Raw genomic sequence first — 22,030 nt, 5'->3', positions numbered from 1 at the left:
TATGTGGATCTGAAATCAATGAGATGTAAATGCATACACTTATTAAACAGTACAAGTAAAACCCACAAAAGTATTTTGTTCACAATATCATTGTGGAAATAACAAAAAGTTCAGAAAATAGACAAATTTCAGTTCTACTTAAGATATCTCTGCTCTTCAGAACCTTTCTGTTTCCAATTAGTTTTTCCAGTAAAAGAAATTTAAGATATACAGCTATGCTGTCATGTTGAAGCTTTTAATATCCCATGACAGTGATTGGTATATTACATTACCTTCTATAACTGATTCCTTATAGTCATTTTCATTGCATCTAGTGAAATAATTAATTTTTAAAAAGAAGACTAAGTTTTTGTTACAAGATAACTTCTCTCTCCACTCCCCTACATACACATACTCACAACATAGCTTACCTTACACACATGCTCACACATCACACACATACACATGCAAAGTATTCATTTGTCTACAATTATGTTCATGTGTACTCCACACATGTGTTCACACAACATGTATAAACATATATACACAAATTAACTCATATGTTTATTATATTATCTGTTCACAATCAAGAAAAGAATCTCCAGGAAGGCATGAATATCAAGTGTCAAGTTCTCTCTCTCTCTCTCTCTCTCTCTCTCTCTCTCTCTCTCTCTCTCTCTCTCTCTGCAGTTTTTGTGATTTTATTTAAACACATAGCCTGGGGTTGGAATTGGTGACTCTGATGGCCAGCTGTGCTGCTCTTTCTACAGTGGGTTTTTGGTTCTTGGAAGAAATGTTGTGAGCAAACTCAGCACAGAAAGATTTGTGCACATCTGCAGCACTTCCAGCTCCTTGACATTGTGAACCAGAAACTTCCAGAAGCCACTAGGAGACATTTGCTTGGTTTCTTTGTTGCTCCTGTAACCAGTGTTGGGCATTAGGGTCTGGCCCTTCAATCTTCTCCGTACTCTGTTGTTGATACCTCTGGGTCTCCACCAGTTTCACTTAATTTTGACATAGTGGTCTGACTGATGTAGCATGAATTCTAATTGGTCTTAATAATAAAAACACAGAGCCAGATATTGGGGTAAATGCTGAAAGATTAGAGAGACAAAAGAACAAGCCACAGCTACCTCTTATCTCACCAATTTCTTAGTCTGAAAGGAAGGAGCTTCTGTCTCTGAAGCTTCTGTCTCTGACCCACCTTATCACTTCCTCTCTCCACTCAGCCATATCACTTCCTGTTTCCTCTCTCAAATGCTGGGATCAAAGGCATGAGATCCCAAATGCTGCGATTTAAGGTGTGTGCGAACACAGCCTGGTCTCTATGGTTAACTAGTTAACTAGCTCTGCCCTCTGATCTCCAGGCAAGCTTTATTTGTTAGAGCACAAACAAAATATCACCATAGTTCCCCCTTTTTTGTCTAAAATTTAAAAAAAAACTAATATGAGAAAAACTACATGCAATAAGTACAATAACTATATACAATATATACAAGCAATAATTACATTAACAATGTCTGGTCCATTAATATTTGACAAATTCAGAGAAAATACTCAATTATCTATCCTCTCTTGGTGAGTCCAAAGGGTTATATCTAATTCACATAGGATCCTAACTTGCATTACCAAAACTATCTTTTAATGTCTCTCAATCCTATACACTTTACATTTCTTTAGTGAATTTCTCTTCTGAATCTGGTAACAAGGAAAACTATGACTATCTAGTCTTTAACTGCACAGAGACCCAAGGAGAAACTAATATTACCTGACTAAGAAGGAAGTACAAGCAAGCAATTTCCAAAAAATGTGAGAAATGACAGAAACATCTGGGTGCTTAGACATTGTAACATTGTAGAATCTGTAACATTGGGGCATCCATCTTCAGCCTACAGGCCTAGCATATCAGACAGACTTATCTGTGAAGCAAGATTTTCTGAAGGGCTGTCCTACCTTGTCTTGGCAAAGTTCAGCAACTCTTTCTTTTGTGTCCTGCTTATCCCATTTGGACAGCATACTGTCAGTAGTAAAGGGGAGGGCATATTCTTGCCCAGTGGCTACCTTTTGCCATAAAGAAAGTAAACTCCATGTGCAGTTTCTTTGATGCCCATCATCTGCCCCAAAGTAGATTGGTGCTGCCAGGATCAGACATGTCTCATTGTCATAAAAAGAACTCATGTTAATAAAACATCTTAAATGCCATATTCTATAGATCTCTGAAGTGTTTGAAGACCACCTGTCTACCTAAAATATATGTTTGACCTTAAAAACATACCTAATATGACTACAAATATAATTGTATTAGATGACCAACTACTAACCTGCATTTCTTTATTATCCTAAATAGTTTGTAATAATAACTTTCAAAGACAGGCAATTTGCATTACATTGTTAAATGAGATGTATAGGTACAATTCCTTGAACAAGGTTAGAAATTCACAGTATGTTCTAAACAAAAATAATTTCAACTTTGTATCAATATACAAAGATACATATCAATGTAAAATATTTAAAACAAGTAGTTGATTTTTAAAAGTAGATTCAATAATCTACCATTTTATCCTATCATTTCTATATTCCCCTTTTTTCATTTCAAAAGAAGAACACTGAAACTAATCTCCTTTGTTCAGCTTTTTTCTTGACCATTACAAATAGCAACTTTGTAACCAACTCCCCTAAATAATGACAAATATCCATAACCCATTGAATGACCAAAAACCACCTACTCCATCTCTTGGGAATGTGGTGTTTTAAATTTACTTCCTGTTGTCTGAGGGTGATGGCATCTTTAGGGGATCAATACTGAAAAAAATGTTGGGGTAATTGTTAAGTCCTGGGAGTGGTAGCTATATTATTTGTTGTCTAGCCTCTGCATAATAGAAAAGTACAGGGTTTGTCTTGAGCTCTGGCTAGAATAGTCTGTGAGGCTGTATCATCTCAGCTAGCCACCTCAAAATTGTCCTGAGCAGTTTGTAGTCCAAAGTCAATCTTTAGGTGATGTTTGTCAGCTTAGTGATGTTATTATAGTCCATGTGGAATCATCATTGTGGAACTCCATCCTCCTTCTGGAGATTTCAAAGGTCACTGTTAGGCATGGTCATGGTTCACTGCTGAAAACTTAAACATTTTAAATGTCATATAAAGCAGATCTCAAAGGGGTTAAAGAATCAATATTTGTTATCCAGGGTACAAAAACTAATTCCTAATTACCTGATAGAGACTCAAACCTGAAATTATGTACAAGAAGCTAGATGAAGCCTTTTTCTAGAATTATTTAGTACTCTATATATATGACCATTAATATTAGTATTCTATATAACTATTAATATCATGAAAAAAGTTTAAAATATATATTATCTTATAAATTTTGAAATATATTTATACCTTAAGAAAAGTGTTGAAGAGTCAAAATAAAACCAAAGAATTATGAGATTAGTGGCAATAGAATAGTCCCTAATTTTGGTTTTTCTTCTGTCTCATATCTGATGGATCTTCTGACATAAGACAGAGATTTTTGGATTTTTCTTTAATAAGCATGCTTGGATTTAGAAAAGGAGTGAGCCACACTCCAACCCCAAAGTCAGCTTTAATTTTTAATTGGACTGGGACTGCAAAAAGACCATTTGCATTATGTGTCTGTATAGAACAGCAGAAATAAACATTTAGGAAGATTTATGAAATTTTATCCTGTTGAAGATGTGCTATATCAATAAGGCAATTTACTTTCTTTCTTGGGACATTTTCTCTGGATTATTTGTCTTTTCTCTTCACATGTCTCATTTGTCCAGTGGTCTTCAGATTTCTTAGCTGAATGCCTTCATTCTCTTGAAAAGACAAAAACAAAACCCTGTCCCAATCCTAATTTGGGGGAGGTTCCCTTTTGGCAAGTTATATCTGATCAAATGAAAAGCATTTGTTGGTTTTAAAGTTAGTTTAGATTGAATGACCACACTGATGAACTATCACCTTTTCTAATTAAGAGGTCTCTCTTGTTCAAATTGAACTTTTATCAATTTAAATGATATCCATAGCTTTTCTTCTCCTGTGTAAGCAAAAGCAAAACCTCTTCCCTGACATAACACATATCTAGGTTTCTATTCTGAGGTCAACACATCTTTAAAGTATACAGGCTACTTCATTCAGTAGTTTTTTCTATTATCCAATGTCTCTCTGCAGCTGTTGTTCCTTCATCATTAACATTTAGAAAATTCAAAGTTAATAAAGCATTATCTAGTGTTGGGTGCCAGATGTAGAGTGAATTCTAGTTAGTCATAATAATAAAAACTCGGAGCCAGATATCAGAGTAATTGCTGAAAGATCAGAGAAGTAAAGGAGCCAGCCACTAGAAAGACTTCTTACCTCTGCTGAATCCTCAGACCCAAAGGGCCAAGCTCCTTTCTCCACCCTGCCTTATCACTTCCTCTCTCTGCCCAGTCATATCACTTTCTGTTTCCTCCTCCCAAGTGCGGAGAACAAAGGCATGAGATCCCAAGTGCTGGGATTAAAGGTGTGTACCACCACAGCCTGGCTTCTATGTTTAACTAGTGGCTAGCTCCACATTCTGATCTCTAGGCAAGCTTTATTTGTTAGAACACAAACAAAATATCACCATAGACTGATGCCTGATGAACTTCTTGGTCCTCTTTTTGACAATCTTGGTCTTCCCCAGAGGCCAGAAGGTAGCTGCAAAAGAGATGGCAACCACCTCACAGGTCCCACAGTCAAGTTCTCTTCATTACTGTATCCTCAATATCAAGAACAGCATCAGGTATGTTGTAGGTGCCAGGGCCACTGCACAGTGCCTGACAGTGCTGGACACAGACCCCAAGGACAGCCTTTGTGTGACTTTGGTGGAATGGCAAAACCCTGTGAAGGCACAAAGTATCTGCTAAGTACTGCTTTGTGTCTGTAATAAAGGCATTTTCACAAATGGTAAAAGTCCATGAAGCTTTATTTTTGCCTTTATGGTTCCTTTTTTTGGTACATAGTATGGGGGCACTGGACATTGCATAAAGACAGCTGGGCCTATTACAAAGAAAATCCTCTTCTGTTCCACCTAAATCTGTAAGAATCCTTTAAAGCTTGAGGGTGATAGGCTCCATATTTCTGTAAGCCCCAAGAAACTATTAGTGAACTTAAGATAAACAGTTCTTAGCTGTTCCAAGTTTTCAATTTTTTCTCAAAGTAAAACACATGAAGTAGTATTTCAAAGAAATTCTATAGTTAAACTAAAGGAAAACTAGGAAGAATAAAAAATACTATACCTTTCTGTATTCTGTAAGTACAAAGCAAAAAATGTTGGCAAGAGTATTTTTTTTTCTATATCTTTTGGAAGTGAGTTGCAGATTCTTCATGATTCTTCACTCATCCCAAACACTAGGATGGCTTGGAGGAATGTTTTTTGAAATGTAATACATTAAAACAAACTTCAAACTGGTAAGTTCCTTGTTGCAGCTGCCAAATGTTAGCTAGGCCATTTCTTTTTCTTCTGTTTTGTATAATCCACATAGCTTTGACAATACAATGGTTGGTTCTGTAGTAAAGCTACAGATCCCAAGAGAGGATATTCTTCTTGGCAAGTTAAGAACTGAAGAGGATTACAAATGCCACTTTACACTATAGCTCCATATAATTTACAGCAGAGAAGTAGAAATACTGAAAAAGGAGAGCTGTGCTTGTGGTCTTAGACATGTTTACACATGTTCTCCATGCACATGCACAAATAATTGCACATTTTTGTATGCACTCCAATTTTATGTTCCTATACTTTACTGTTAATAGTTTTAGCCACTGTAGTACTACATACAAAGGAGGATTTCAGAATAAGTGTTTATAAGCCAGTGTGTCAGTAGGTGACAGAAGAGGAAATTGCACAGGGAAGGAAATTGCACCTAAGCACAGGTTTCTTTTCTATTGTCACATTTTGGAGACTTTATCATTATTATGTGACAGGGATTGAACATGGGACCTTACACATGCTAGGCAAGTTCTTTGTCACTGAGCTACACCTTCAACCTTATTGCACTTTTATCTTGAGATCACTGTAGACTGACACACACATAAGAATACAAGGAGACTTCATGAATCCTCTCTGAAGTTTTCCGCAGGGTAAAATTACAAAACTATAATATAATATCCAAAGCAGGATACTGCCATTGAGATAGGCAGAATACAGAATCCTCCAGTGTCACAAGGAGCCCCCGTGAGTGCTCTTTTAGAGTTAGGTTTATTCCACCACAACTTCTTAAGTCCTGACAACCGCATTCTATTTCCTGTTTCTATGATTTTGTCATGTCAAAAATGTAATGCAAACAGCATCATACACATAATCTTTGAGCATTAGTTTTTTTTTTAAGTCAGCAGAATTCCCTAAAATTCATTGAGGTTATTGACTATATAATCTATTTTTCTTATTTTTGACTATTAGTCCACAGAATGTATAGACCATAGGTCTTATTAACCTATGGTATACTTGTGCCATTGTAATTTATCTGTCTTGTTTCCAGAATTTGGATATTACAAATACTACTGCAATGAACATGGAATACAGGCTTTCATTTAATTTAAATCTTGGACTATGGATATAGCTTGATGGCACTTGTCTAATATGTATGAGTTCCCAGACTTGATCTCCAGACCCACAAAATGGGAGAAAGGAAGAAGGGAGGAAGAGAAGGAAGGAGGGAGGGAGGGAAGGAGGAGGGAGGCAGGAAGGAAGGAAAATAGCGGGATTGCAACCCTTCTAGAATGGCTCTACGATTGTATGCAAGTGTACAGGAGATCCAGGTTTTCACACATCCTTGCCGGTATTTGGAACTGTCATCCCTCTATTTTATAATCTCAGCCATCGTGACAGGTGTGTGGTGGTATCTCTTTTTTCTAAGTACTTACTTTCCACCTGTGTGTCTTCTTGTGTCTTGCCAAATTGATTAATTATATACTTTCTAGGAGTGAGTTCTGAGAATTTCTATGTCATTGCTACCTAGGTCTTTGTGAGACAAATAGTTGAAAAAGAATGTGTCTTAACCTTTCACTTTCATGGCAGGGTTTTCTACACAACTTTCTAAATTTTGGTTATTCCAGTTGATCAGTTTGTTTTGTATGGTTCATCTCTGGGGTCAGTTCTAAAAACTCGTTGCCTAGGCCTGGGTTCTCAATGTTGGTCTTATATTTTTCCCTATAAGTTTTATAATTTTCCATTAAAGTCCATGGTACATTTAAATTTTTTATAGAAGATGTAAAACTTATATCAAGGATCATATTTGTGTTGTGTGATGCCTCAACACTAGCTTTTGAGAACACTGCCTTTACTTCATGGCAATGCTTATGAAAAGTCATATAATTCATATATAGCACTCTTGGGCATACATCTGAAGATATATAAATCAGAATATTGCAAAGATACAAACACATCCATGCTTATTCATAATAGCCAGGATATGGAAACAGCTAAGATGCCAATCAACATATGGCTGCATAAAGAAAGCATGGTACATATAATATATACAATGGAGTTTTATTCAGTCACAAAAGAGAATAATGTGTCATTTGCAAGTAAACAGATGGAACTGGAAGTTATGATTGGGCTAAACATTGTGCATTTTCTTTTTCAAACAGTTTCTCTTTTTTAATATTTATTTTTAGTTTGTGACTATGAGTGTTCTGACTGTGTAGATATATGTGTGTGTGTGTGTGTGTGTGTGTGTGTGTGTGTGTGTGTGTGTGTGTGTACCACATGTATATAGTTACCCAGGAGGCCAGAAAATGAAATGAAATCAGATTCCCTGGAACTGAGGTTACTAGGATTTGTGAGCTGCCATGTGGGTTCTGGGATTGAATTAAAGTTCTCTGGAAGAGCAGCCAGTGCTCTTAATCACTGAGCCCCTTTATGGTTCCTTTTTATATGTAGAATATGTATTTAATCAGGAGTGTGTGTGTGTGTGTGTGTGTGTGTGTGTGTGTGTGTGTGTGACATGAAAGCAGAGTGGAGGAAGCAGATCAGTGAATAGATACAGGGTAGTGGGGAAGTAAATATGAGCAAGGCACAATGGAATGTATGTGTGTGTGTCATAATGAAACCTATTCTTTGTATTTTTTCTTTTGTATTTTTTTAAATCAATAGAAGCAAAGTTAAAAAGGGAGGAAAAAATGTGGCAGCCACTGTATACAATACAAAAGCTGATAAAGGGGTAGGGAATATAGCTGTGTTGCAGGCTTGTAGGAAAATACCATTATTTAGTCCAAGGAACTGGAAAGCTTTAAATAGGCTTTAAAGCTCCAGTTTGCTTGTTAAACACTGCATTTTAGGAATTATATGCAACTACACAAACAAAGAAAAGCAAAGCATTAGACCAACTCTCAGAACAAGGCAAAATGAAGCTACCTAGCCTGAGATATGTAGTGCCAAACGACCCAACCAATATGGCCCTAAGCATCCTGTTAGTAGTAGACTTCTAGGTATAGCCTGTGACTAGCCACTGAATTATCTTATTTTCAGATTTGTTTTTCTTTTCTGTTGCTTTGACTTTTATCTTTTTGCCCCACTAACTAGAGAGTCTGTCCTTGTCCCTGACATATTTTGGGTAATCCTCCTGCCCTGATCCAGGATTTTGCCAAAGGTCTTCTTTGGAACTATAACAAACCATCCTTTCTATGGTAGGTGTCTTCTCTTCTATCGGCCTCACTACTCCTGAGTAAAAGTCACACTATTTAAAGCATGTGGGTGTCACAGGTAGAAGTTGTTTGCATTTGTGTGACTAAGATGTGAATTATGTCCACCATGTACCGGGAGTTTATATTCAGAGTATATAGAAGCAGGATGGGCTGAGCAATAAATGGAAACTACAGTATCAGAGATCAATCCATAGCAGACTGTTTGGACTCTGGACCCAGAATCACACACAGATCATATCAGTCACCACTGTCCCAGGAAACCCTTTATATGTCTTGGCCAAATCAACCCCCTGCTCTGTTGACTTGCTTTCTCCTCTCCCTTCCATCACTCTTCATATACTTAACAATCACTTTGTTTGGGCAACATCATTTCCAGGATGCTTTTCTTGAGCTTTGCTCTCTCTCTGCACAGGTTGAATATCTTTTTCTATGATGTTCTTGCACCCTATACTTACTTTCCTCAACATATCTCACAACCTCAATTTAAATTACCCAGGTTATGTCACTGACAAAGTATCTCAAGGGAAAGATGGTTATCATACAGAGGACCTGCCACTTTGTTAACTCTTAAAATGAACTGTGTCCATTACCTTTATCATCCATTCATCGTTCAGCACTTGTGTGGCACAGAGCTACCACATGGGTCTTGGCTGAGGGAAGAGCCTTATCGTCCAGTCTCTCTATCACCAATGTATCCTATCACTTCAGAGTCAGATTAACCCACAACTGCATTTGGTGGTTAATAACTCTAATAATGTTATCATTAGCATCTTATAATTCCCCTGCCTTTCTTTCTTATCCCCCTTCACTTTCCTCAGAACAAAAACTGGATTTTCTTTGTGCATGCTCCAGGGTGCACCATGTTACCACCAACAGTCAAATCACCATGCCAAACATCTCTGCTATAAACCAAGTGCCTGACCCCAGCAGTATCCTCTGTATTGCTGGGCAACCCTTATATTTATCTTCAGTTGACACTTATCAGGTTCCCTACAGCAGCTGCTACAAAATTCTTCTACTCTACTGAAGCTCCAAATCCTGCCCCTTCTCTGAGGCTCAGAAAAAGCTCTCCTCTTCACAACTGAGAGGACAGCTTTATGGTCATGAGTTGGTTTGTATTTTCCTCAATGTTTTTCTGTCTCCATCTCCATCTACACACTGCTTCTCAGCTCTCACCCAGTGAAGGAAATGCCTATCAAGCATCCCAATGCTGAATTTTTGACCCACATTACTCCAAATATCTGAGCTTTCCCCCTATCTTTGTTCCTTTCCTTCATCACACAGGAATGTGTAAACCTTGTCAATCTGAAAAGTATTTTGTGACTCACTAGCATGTGTGAAGTATTTATAAGATCCCACTTAGAAGGAGAGCCAAGTATAATTAAAGTAGTTTACAAATATTATGTTATTTAATACTGATGACAATCACTGATACTTTTGATGTTATATTATATATTTTATTGATTAGGAAACTGATGCCAGGGGAATAAGAAAGCTTCCTCAAGGATATATAAGTTGGTTGTGGGTTTTTCCCCTATTAATATATTACAACTTTTCCAAAGACAAAACAAAAGTTTTCTTGACTCTTGTCCTGTGTTCTTCTGCTATCTCTCTGTATTCATTGCTGTTCCCATCACAGACACTTCTTAAACATTTCTTTCAACAAGGATAGAAACACACATAACTGCCACCGATACTTCCAGAAATGTTTGTTCAAGTGTTGAAAAATGAATTTTGTTTTTAAAATATCTAAAATACATGTTTTAACTATTTTTTAAAAAATATTTAAGCCGGGTGGTGGTTCATGCCTTTAATCCCAGCATTTGGGAAGCAGAGGCATGCATTTCTCTGAGTTGGAGGCCAACCTGATCTATAAAGTGAGTTCCAGGACAGCCAGGGCTACACAGAGAAACTCTGTCTTGAAAAAACAAATGTGGGGGTGGGGAGTGTATTTAGAATATGTCAGTACTTCCTTCCTTTCTTTTTCTCAGAGGCAATCATTTTCTAAAACACTTCAAGCACCAACAGTTTAAAATCCAAAGAAATTAAAGCTCTAGAGTGCTCTTTGGTTTGAAAAGTGCTTTTTGCCTGGGTATTTTCCTTTAGTTACCTAACCTGGCTCTATGACCCACAACTTGACACAGTTTCCACAGCTTTCAAGAGCTTTCTTTGTCTGAATAAAGACAAGATCAAGACCAGAGAGGAAAAACCCACAACAGTTTCAGCTGGAATTGCTTCTGTAACAGAGGCCAAGGCTGACACCAAGGCTTCTGAGGAAGCAAACATTTCTCCCATTGACAAGTGTTTAATTGGACACTTTGAGAATCCAGTGTCATGTATGCAGATGCAAATGTCTGAAAAGTTGTTCACAGTGTAGTTTGTGCCAGACAGGCCCCAATGCCAAGCCAGCAAACAGCCTCCCATTTGTTCTGTTGGACTTAGCTTCTAAAGATGTTTCATGGTTCTCCGAACCTCATAAACTTCCCCATCCAAAGACCCATCTGTGTTTTCAAAGCAGAATCCTTCTTCCCACATGGGCACACATCAGTCCTTCCCCTGCCAATCTTGCTACTGCTTGTTCTGAATTAGAAAAATAACTTGCAAGGTGTTTACTCTATCTCTACAAGTGTAAAGTTAAATGTTAGAAAAATAACTTGCAAGGTGTTTACTCCATCTCTAAAAGTGTAAAGTTAAATGTTCAGTAGTTTTATTAGCAATAGACCCAGTTCCTTTCTCTGAATTAAAATCTTGACTGTTCTGAGATATGATTCTGTTATTCCCAGTCTCAGGGAATGATTGCTTAGAAGCTCAGCTAATAGAGAGGTCCACTGTAACAGGTGAACTATAGAGAAGTAGTGATTGACTGGCAGAATAAAAGAGAATATTAACAAATGAGCATTGAGAAATTTGTAAGCATTAAGCCATTAATAGTCTGCCTTAAATATGCAATGTAGAAAATATAAAATATTACTAATTTTTATATTGCTTTTGCTTTGTCTCCATGTTATCACACATATTTCTCAAGATAAATTGTCAAATGTTTCAAGATATTGTTTTCATGTGTGTGTGTGCATGCACACGCACATGTACTTGCACATAAACACATGCATATAGGTTATCCTTTGCAGCTAGAGTTACTTGTCATTATGTGTCACTCAGTGTGGATGCTGAAACTCAAACCTCAGTTCTCTGCAAGAGCAACAAGTCCTCTTAACCACTGAGACATGTCTCCAGCTCCAGGAAATTTTAAATGTTTAAAGCCCAAACTGGGTATATATATTAAGAACATTTATCATGTATTAAAATCAGTTAATTCAAGAAGAGAATCTTGAACAAAAAATGTTCTCACTCTTACACAATGCTAATGTGAAAAACAGAGAAGAGAAATGAGAAGTCAAGTGTAGAGATAAATATCTCATGAGGATAAGCAAGAAACTTAAACTGAGCATTGTCTATACCTCCACTTTCAGTTGCAACATAAAAAGATTGCTATTATTCAGGCATCTGTACTGGCCTGCCCTTAGGGTCCTGACAGAAAGCATTCTCAGCTGCAGACACTAAGAGCACCCCCTGTATGCATTAGCCATGCTCCCTTATAAAAGGCAGGCCCTGCCTGGCTCTCTTTCTCTTCCTTTGCTCTTATCCCCAGGGACTGGTCTCTGCCCATTCTTCCCCCTCCCCTCAATAAATCTCCCATGTGGGCCCTGTTGTATGGTGTGACTCCTTCCCACCATTTTTAAAATACAACACTCGCAAGTCACTGTTCCTGTCCTTTCCACCACAAATAGAAACAAACAAGCTGAAAACCAACAACTTTAGTCCTTCCTGGTTCATCAGAGGACTAAAAGGCAAACCAACATTGTAAGATTAAAGAGATGGGAAAACCCAGAATCATAGTCAAAATGTATTCACTTGGACCAGAGCCACTACAGCCATAGGCAGTAGAAACATAGAAATGGCACTTTTGAAAACCTGCTGGAAGATGAGTCTAACATAGAATACATTGAAAAGTGAGAAGTTCCTGCATCCCTGGTCTTGGTGAAGGAGGTATCCACCATCTAGGGCAACCATAAAGCAACTATAGTGAAGAGGACCAGAGATCAGATTCCCAACACCAATGCAAAAGCCATGAATGATACCTATAATCCCATTGGTGGGGGAGCAGAGACAAGAAGGTCATGGGTGGTTGCTGGCTAGTCTAATCAAGTCAGTGAGCTCCAGGCTCAGTTAGAGACCCTGTCTCCAAAACAAAGATAGAGTCACTGAGGAAAATATTCACTCTCAAATATATGACTTCTACATTCACCTTGACACTCACAAGAACCCCCACCCTCACACATACCCCACTAACACCTCTCTACACATACACAAAATAGTTGGATATCTGCCAATCATGTATGTATTTGTTATTTTTCTGTTTCTGTGAGAATTTCAAATAAAGGAGGGATTTATTTTGACTTGTAGTTCAAGGAATGGAAAGTTATAAAAGAGCATAGCTCTAGCCCATGGAATAGGGCTGCCCATAGCTACAGTGTGTATTAACCTAATCTACATAATTCCTCACAAGTGTGCCTGGAGTCCTGTCTCCTACATGATTCTTAGAGAATCATAAATACTCCTTTCTTATAGTTTATATCTGTTAACAGTATGAAATGGCTCTGGGTCTAATGTAATGGCCTTTGCTTTGAAAAATACTTGCTTCACACTTAATGACTGGAGTTTGGATGCCCAGAACCCATGATTACAGAGTCATGTGAAAGATATGGGAGTAGTGGCCATTTATTCTCCCAGGAAAGAGATGTGACTGGAATTTAGAAAGATTTTATAGAATGGTTAGATTTTTTAAACTGTGTTTTAAGGCCTAAAGGATCGGAGGAAAGAAAGAGATATTCTAAGCAAAGAGAACCACAAAGGCAAGGGGAAAGAGGTGAACATGGGCACAGCCTTCCTAGAGTGATGGAGGTCCAGTACAGCTGCAGAGAAGATGGGATGTGTATCACTCAGTAACAAAGGGTTCTTGAATGCCAAGTTATTTAGATCTTTGTTACCCACCCCAATCCACTCCCTTGTTTCTTGATACACAGACTTTCTATGTAGCCTAGGATGGTCCCTGTAGGGAAAGGGGGCTAGCTAAAGAAACCCACCATGACCATGGAGCCCAGAATTAGGAAAGGATGACTTTGATAAGGCCAGTGAGAGAAATACAGTTTAGCTCAGATCAGAGTCATCTCTGCCCATGTCCAAATGACTTGTGAAACTAACCAATTACAGAGGACAGTAGAATCCTGGCCCTAGGGCCCAGGACCACGGAAAGAAACACAGCCCGTGTTTGGGATATGAGCCAGAGAAACAAATACTTTATCCCCAAATGCAGAACCAAGGAAATATGCCCTGACTCTTGGCATAACGCTCTTGGCCCCTAGAAGCAGAGTCAGTGAAAGAAATGTGCCCTAGCCTTAGAAGCAGTGTCAAAAAGCCAAGAAAGGCCAGTGAAAGAAACACAGTTTGGCCCTGAAATCAGGGCCATCTCTGCCCCTTGCCCACAAAACTGGTCAATCCCTGAGCAGAAAATAAACTAACCAATCACAGTTGACTCTGCCCCTTGGAGATCCTATATAAACCGCCCTGCCTGGTCACTTGTGAGCTGTTCTCTCCACCCTGGTAGAGGCAGCTACTCTCCTGGACTCCTCCTTCCCAAATCTCTTTCTCAAAAGAGTTTTGGATGAAGACCTTCATTCGCTGGTGCAAAGAAGAACCTTGCTAAGACATCCCATAGTAGACTGAGCAAGTGGGGAGCTGAACAGAAGAACCTTGCTAAGACGTCCCATAGTGGACTGAGCAAGAGAGAGCTGGTAACATTGAGCTGGAGATTGTGACTCCAGGAGAGGAGCAGGATTGCTGTGTCCTGCAGGGAGACCATCCCCCATCACACCAGGTATATCCTGACTTTCCGGAAGAGTCAGGATACCCTGACTTTCCGGAAGAGTCAGGATACCCTTTCCTGCCGAAGCAATCCCAGGCCTGACTCTCCTGAGAAGTCAGAAAAATTTCCCTTCCAGGGTTGGGCTGGTTTTTGTTGTTGTTGTTTGTTTGTTTTTTGCAGTCCCAGCTGTCAGAGCTGTGTTACACAGCTCCAGGTGTCCGGAACACTTACAGGGCAGAGCTGCTGTTCTGAGCAGCTTGAGGTGTCCGGGATACCTCACCCTCCAGGGCTGAACTGTCTCCTTGCAGTTCAGCCATCAGAGCTGTGCTACACAGCTCAAGGTATTGCCTGACTCCCCAGGTAGTCAGGACACCAAACCCACAGAGTTGCAAAACTCACCTTTTGCAAACAGTTTACTAACATTTTTGGTGCAATTTATTAACAGTCCTTAACTTGAGATCCTCCTGTCTTAGCCTCCTAAGTGTTGGGATTATATGGATGTGTACCCTTTACCTGGCTTTTAAATTTTCTCCAAAGAAGTAATATGTCTGGACTTAAAAAAAAAAGAAAAGAAAAGAAAAAAAGAAAGCAGCTGTACCAAGAATGTTTTATAGGAATTGAAGTGGAGAGAGGCAGAGCCGGGAAGACAATGGATCATGGGAGATCCTGTTGCTGTGGGCCACATGAAACAGGGGTAAGCTTGAGATATTCTTAGAAATTAGAGTGGGCAGGATTTAATAATAGGTAAATATGGAAAATAAAGCATAAAATACTTTTGACACATTTGTATTGCATAAATTGGCAAATGAAGATTTCATTAGTGATGAATTCTTATAAAATGAGAGAATATACTGGGAGAACAGGGACAGCTAGCTGCACCTGCGGACCATTCAAGCAGAGTGACCAGTATATGCCCTCTAGTTTGTGTTGTGAGGGCACTTGGTGGAGGTGCTGCCACCCTACAACGGATCTCCAATCTAAAATGACACATCTATTTGACAGAGCACGTAGGAATAAAAAGGAAAACAGACTTGACTAATAACTGTGTATCGTATTTTAAGTAGAGTTTTAGAGTTCTAATCCTTATGTCAGATACTAAGGAAGCAGAAACAGGATTGCAAGTTTGAGCCCAATCTGGGCTACCCAGGGAGATATCATTAAAAAAGAAAACCAAAATGAAGCAAACAAATAAATTAAAAAAAAAATGAGAAACTGAAGGATTGGAGAAATGGGGGTAGTACAAAGGAAAAACTATTAGGAAGTGAGGGAAATGTAGCAGAGAGTGATGGGTAAAACACAGTAAAGGCTTATTTAGAACACAGGGAAGGAACTAGCTTCCTCTTCTAACGGCAACAGAACTGCCAACTCTTCTCATCTTTTTCAGTTTGTTAACAAGACACAATAGGAAAATATCTGAGGTATGGGTGCTGACAGAGAGGTTGATCTTACTTTGCAGAAAAGGGATTGGAAAGTTTTGCACTGGGTGAGGAATAGCAGAGAGGGAGAATAAGATAAAAAAAGAAGAGAGAAAATTTATTTTATTAGGAGAAATTTTTCAGAACATTTGATAAAGTCTGTGACAAATTGTTAGCAAAGGAAATGACCAACACAGTATGATTTGGTGTAGTCGTACCAGGCTCTTTGTAGAAAAGAATGTATCAGCATAGTACCTTACATACAAAGAACCCCTTTGCATTGGTTGCTACAGGAACAATGTGAAGTAAGATGCAGCTGGGTGCTTGTATCTTTCTTGCATAAACTACAACTTTAAAACTATGGTGCCTGCACTGTCTCAGCTCCCATGACTGGCAGTAATTCACAACCTTCTGCCTTTTAATCCATGGTAACATCTTTTATCTCAGAGCCTTGCTTTGCTGTGGAATTTTTTGCTGTATGTTCCCTCTAACTCTGTCAACCATGTCAAGTGAAAAACTAAAGCAGACGGTATGTGGAGACCAGCAGAGTCAAGAGCTCTAGGGAGAGGGTCAGTGGCTGGAAGGATTCTTAGCACCAGAACAGGATGCTCATAAGAGGTGGTATTTAGAGACTGAAAAATCAGATACTTTCAGTGCAATGGGGGTCTCCAGTATAAAACACTCATGACTCGATCTTCAGCAAGGAAGTTAACCCTTTTATGAACTGGACAATCATACTGATAACTTTTTTTATAAAGTGAACAATGGTGGATAGTGTGAATAAAGTCAAACTTACCAGTACGGAATTTGCTTAAGGTAAGATACACCTGCGACACCATGTATCCCATGTATAATATGTGAAGACTCGGATATCAAGTAGTATGAGGATAGTCTGCGTCTGAATCTCTGGATCATTAAAGACCTTGTAAAATATGTTTAACATGATGTTTTTCAGTTAATGCATCTACTTACCTTTACTGCTTACCAAGCATCTCTAAGTAGGGTGTTGAGCAATATAAAACTCAGCTGAGAAATGGACAGGTGTAGCTCTGATGCTGCCCTCAGTCTGACTGTGAGGAGGACCCACAGGAGATAACCACGCATGTAAATTCATCCATATAGTGGGCAGACACAGGGAAACCAGAAAGTCTTGTGGTCCTTGAATCCATACCAGTATTAAAAATGAAATAAAGTAAAACTTTTGCATGTGTCTGTGTGGTGTGGGTGTTTTTGTTTGCATGTGTATGTGTACATGTGTTCATGCCTGCAGAGATCCAAAGTTGACATCCAGAATCTTCCCTCCATCTCTACCTTATTCACAACTTTGAAACACACGGGAGCTACCCAGCTTGCCCCAGGGAACCCCTATCTCTGTCTTCCAAACCCTGGAATTACAGGCATGCCACTACATCTACCCTGCATTGCCATTTGGTATAATTAAATATGTGGTAGTTCACCCTCTTGCTCAAACTCAGTATTCTATTCTTTATCTAGCATATAGCACAGACTCAGTAAACTGTTGAAATATTAATATGCACTGAATAAAGTAGTAACTAAAAAGAATCACACCAGTCAATCCCACTACTTTGCTATATTACAGAGGAGATCCCAGAGCTGAATGGGGTGGCTCACACCTATAACCCCAGCATTTGGGAGGCTGAAAGGCAAGGGTAGGTTGCAGCAAGTTTGAAGGCAGCCTTGGCCGCATAGCGAGTTCCTGAGCAATAGAAGTACTGAGTGGAAAATTGTGTTAAAAACAGGAAGGGTGGGAAAACAGAAAAGGAGGGAGGGGAGAAGAACAAAGAAGGGAAGAAGAAAAAGAAGAAACGAGGGAAGGAAGGAGCATGCAGAAATGAAGACAAAGGACTAACAATCCAACAATGGCAAGCAAAGGAATGGATTATTTGTTTTTAAAAGCTAAGTGGTTTAGGGATAGTGGGGGTGGTGGTGGGGAGCGGGGTGGGGCGGGGGAGAGAAAGTACATTTTAAAGCTCTAGCTCCAGGGCAAGTAATAAAAGATTTTGCTTTAAAATTTTTTTTTCATAATATTGTGAGCAAGAAGAAAGTCTATTCCATCATATCAGCCTCCAGGGCAGAAAGCACCAGCCTCCTGAGCTAAATCAAACTGGCATGGGCTCTCAGACTTCCAGGCAGCTACCATTGGCCTCTGCCTTCCATGAGGCTAAACCTGGCAGACACAGGAAGCAAAATAAATTTCTACTTATTTTATAGGCCAGTTTTTTGTTCTCATCAATTAATTATAAGGGTCTTGCAAGCCCATCTTGCATTCCCACTGTTCTCTATTAGTATGTTGGCAAGCAGCCTCTCACCAAAGACACAAAGCTAGAAAATAAACACACGCACACACACACACACACACACACACACACACACACACACACACCAGTGCTTAGATTTAGATCTCATGGTACAGCCCTTAGGTACTGTTCACTGATGACAACCCTCAGTGTCAACCACTTTAAATTCCCTAAATCAGTGAAGTTATTAAGATACATGAGCATTTAAGTTCAAATTATGGAATCATAGTGGAATTCAAACATTTTTGTTTCGGTTTTGTTTTTGTTTTTGAGACTACATCTCACCAGGTAGTCTAGGCTGTCCTTGAACTCACAGCAATCCTCCTGTCTAAGCATCTCCAGTGTTGGAAATACAAGTGTGTGTCATCAAACCTGGCTGACAATTTTTATTACATTGTGTGTGTGTGTGTGTGTGTGTGTGTGTGTGTGTGTGTGTGTGTGTGTGTGTGTCTGTTGCCCAAATGCACACCATGGTGAATATATGGAAATCAGAGGACAACTTTCAGAAACAGTTCTCTTCTTCCACATCAGGGATTTTACTCAGGTCATCAGGGTTGTTAGTAAGGTCAAAAGGAGCTTCAGTTGGATCTTGCTCTTAGGTTTATGGTGAGGATTAAATGGGGCAACATAAGTAAGAAGTTTAGATGAACAGTTAAGTGTGTGGCCTGAGCACCATAAATATCAACCCTGAACATTTCATATCAGAATGACACATGACCCCACAACTAGTTCTTTTGGAAAAGAACCTAAGAAAGTCAGTGTTTTTCACCAAGCAAAATATTTACTCTACTTAACCAGATAAACTTGAAATAAGGAGGTAACACAGATTTTATTTTTTGAACTATGTGTTTGCTACACATAGTATGCAAATGAATATTTTAATATTTAGATAAAATGCCTTTTTAAGTGTCCTCTAAAAATATCCAAGTTCCTTCCAGCCCTAAAATGTTGTGATCTATGATAAAAATTCATAATGAAACAATTTCCCAAATATGCTGAAAATCATGGCATTATCTGACAGGGTTGACTGGAAATGACTGAGACCCAGACTGGGAGCCTGTAATGATATAGAAGAAAATATTGCCTTCTTTTCTCTCTCCCAACTGAAGATCTCAGGCTCTGCTTGGAAGTGTGGTAAAGAAAACAAGGGAGCAGTAATCTGCATAGAAAGAAGCATGACAAGACTCACAGAATCCCAAACAGAGTAGAGGAAGTATGTAGAATTCCATGAAATTATTCAAAACTTCACTTTCAACCCCGACCAAAGAACATGCAATAACTCAGAGGAGGAATTTATTTGACATCATTTTAGAGATTAAAAAATTAAGAGCTAGTGATGGGACAATGGTTCAATTTGTAAAGTGCTTGCCATGTAAGCATAAGGACCCAACACCCACGTCAAAGGCAGGTGCACTGGTCCATGTCTGTGATCCCAGCATTGGCAGGGTGGAAATAGATGGATTCCTGGACCTTACTGGCCAACTGATCTAGCTGAATCCATGACCTCCAGGTTCATCAGAGTTGTGCTGTCTCAATAGTTTAAGGAAGAAAACCCTTGAGGAAGATACCTGACCTTGACTACTGGCCCCCCACAGGCCCACATACACATGTGCATACACACGGAAACACACACACACATACACAGAGAAATTAAAATCTAAAGAGATCAATTGACAAACTCAATCAAGGTCAACTGGTTTTTGTGGAACCTGAGATCTAGGAAACAGAACTGCAGCAGTGGCCAACTATGTTAAAGCAGTCTTTATGTGTTGTGCACAAAGACATAATTAGCTTTCTTAATTTACCGAACCAAACCTGTCTACAGAAAACAGACATTGTTCATAGTCTTGGACTCAAAGGAAATGTCTGTTTTTACACACAAGTCAGTGACATGGTTCTTCCTTTAGATGTACCTTTGCACTTTGGAAATACATTAAATGTTACAGTGAGAAAAGTCGAGGAGAACAAGTTGCAAGCAAGAAACAGCTCGGGTATATTTTGTTTTAAGCAAGCATGTCTACTCGAATCCAGCTAAAGTAGATAACAGGGTTCAAGAGTCTGGTGATTATTTAACAGCTGCATACAACCAAATTCTTCTCAATTAACCAGAGGGATTGCAAAACACTTAGCTCTGAAAAAACAGAGTTGAAAGCCTGCATGTCTGCTGACTCCAATTCCTATTCCTGTGCCAGTCATAAATTTGTTCACTCTGCTCTATTTCCTATGCGTTTGTCCACTTAATTCATTCAGTTCTACTTCATTGTCATTTAATAGCTATTGAGTGCTATTATCTATGACAAGTCAGACACTGCAACTCTTGAGAGCGAGCTTTTGACACTCAAATTGAGAGAACGAGGCAGAAAGTGAAAGAAAACCCCCAAAGCTCCCCCACCCTACCCCCATAAAGCCTCTTGGTCACTCAGGAGACTAGAGAACATTCCAGATAGGGGCTGAAGGCAGCTCCTAGGCAGATGAAGGGCAGGCGGGGGCCTTGGGGAAGGGCTACAGGTGACAGGCACCAGCAGTTGGGCTCTGCCTCGGGGTTTGTGTGTGACAGGAGGCAGTCCTGGCTTCAGCTGGTGACTTTGCCTCCCGGTCAAGAAGCTCATTGGCAGCCAGGCCTGCTGGCCTCAGCCCTCCCACCCGTTTCCCAGGAGAAGCCGGTCGCCCACAGCCCGGGTGCACGCACCTGGTCGCGAGGCTCTGCGGAACAGCAGCGGCCACACTCGGGTGAGGCCTGCAGAAGACGGGGCCGCGTCCGGGTGGGGGCGGGAACGGGAAGGTCGCGCTGGGCCTGCTGGGCGGGCCTCGGAGCCACAAGTGCTGCCCCCCACTAATCCGCTCTCCCCAGCGCCCTGGGTCTGCAAGCCTGGCTTTTTCACGTGCCAGAGAGCTGAGGATTCCGCACTGGCTAGTGGCCCGCAGAAGATGGTGTAATTCTCCTCGCAGCGAGACTTGAGTTTTAACAGAGGCTGTGGCGGACCGACCGGACCTGGACAGGCATCTGTCTCCCTGAGCCTGTCTTAGGCCCTCAAGGCCTGGCTTTTGGATACCTTGGGCCGGGAACTGTCAAACTCCTCCCCAAGGGAAGCAACTGAACCGTTATTTTGGCCCAACCGGTAATAATCCAGCACTAGTGAGGCTGAGCCAGCAAGGAGATCGCCCAGGACTTTGAGACTTAGCAAAAGCTACAGAATGAATGAGACCCTGTCTGAAAAACAAAACAAACCACCAGGTTATTTTCTCATTTCCTACAAGGTTGAAGGACTGTAAGAGAGGAGGTAACTGTGGAAGGCAGAGGGCGTAATCTAAACTAGGTGATCAGAAAGTCCTTTGTCTGCCTAGGCATTATAAGGTGCCCAAGAAAAAAAAATACACAAAGCATGTGTATTTTTAACATGTTGTGTTTTGGTAAGTCCAAATTCCTTTGCTTAGCCAGACTCTTATCAAAGTTATCTTGGTGAAATACTTTGCAGTTCCTGCCTGTCCTCTTAACCACACCAAGGAAAAACTTAGGCATGTTGATACATGTGTGTGTTATCTAAGAACCCAGAAGATGGAGGCAGGGGGATCGTGAGTTCCAGGCTAGCCTGGGTTGCGTAGGGAGGTGCTAAGAAAAAGAAAACTCACATGCTTAGAAAAACAAGGAAGAAAAATTAAACATACACAAAGAAGAATATTCTGAGTCCTTTCGTCTATGTGCACACAACTCTCAGGTAACA

The 22,030-nt window shown here is 39.8% G+C and overlaps 1 protein-coding gene across 2 annotated transcripts in view; it reads right to left on the bottom strand.

The window, feature by feature from the left end:
• The window catches only part of Cpq (carboxypeptidase Q), a 434,594-nt gene extending 413,130 nt beyond the window's left edge, over positions 1–21,464 (bottom strand). Inside the window, exon 1 of one of the 2 annotated variants that reach the window (XM_028893764.2) lies at positions 20,998–21,464. The gene's annotated coding sequence lies outside the window, so the exon portion shown is untranslated. The remainder of the gene's footprint in view (positions 1–20,997) is intronic. The other variant, XM_028893762.2, reaches the window with a different exon arrangement.
• Positions 21,465–22,030: the final 566 nt, after the last annotated feature.

This window comes from Peromyscus leucopus, chromosome 20 (assembly GCF_004664715.2).
Source record: "Peromyscus leucopus breed LL Stock chromosome 20, UCI_PerLeu_2.1, whole genome shotgun sequence".
Taxonomy (NCBI): domain Eukaryota; kingdom Metazoa; phylum Chordata; class Mammalia; order Rodentia; family Cricetidae; genus Peromyscus; species Peromyscus leucopus.
The sequence above is the reverse complement of the archived record's forward strand: the minus strand, read 5'-3'. Positions and strand labels throughout refer to the sequence as shown.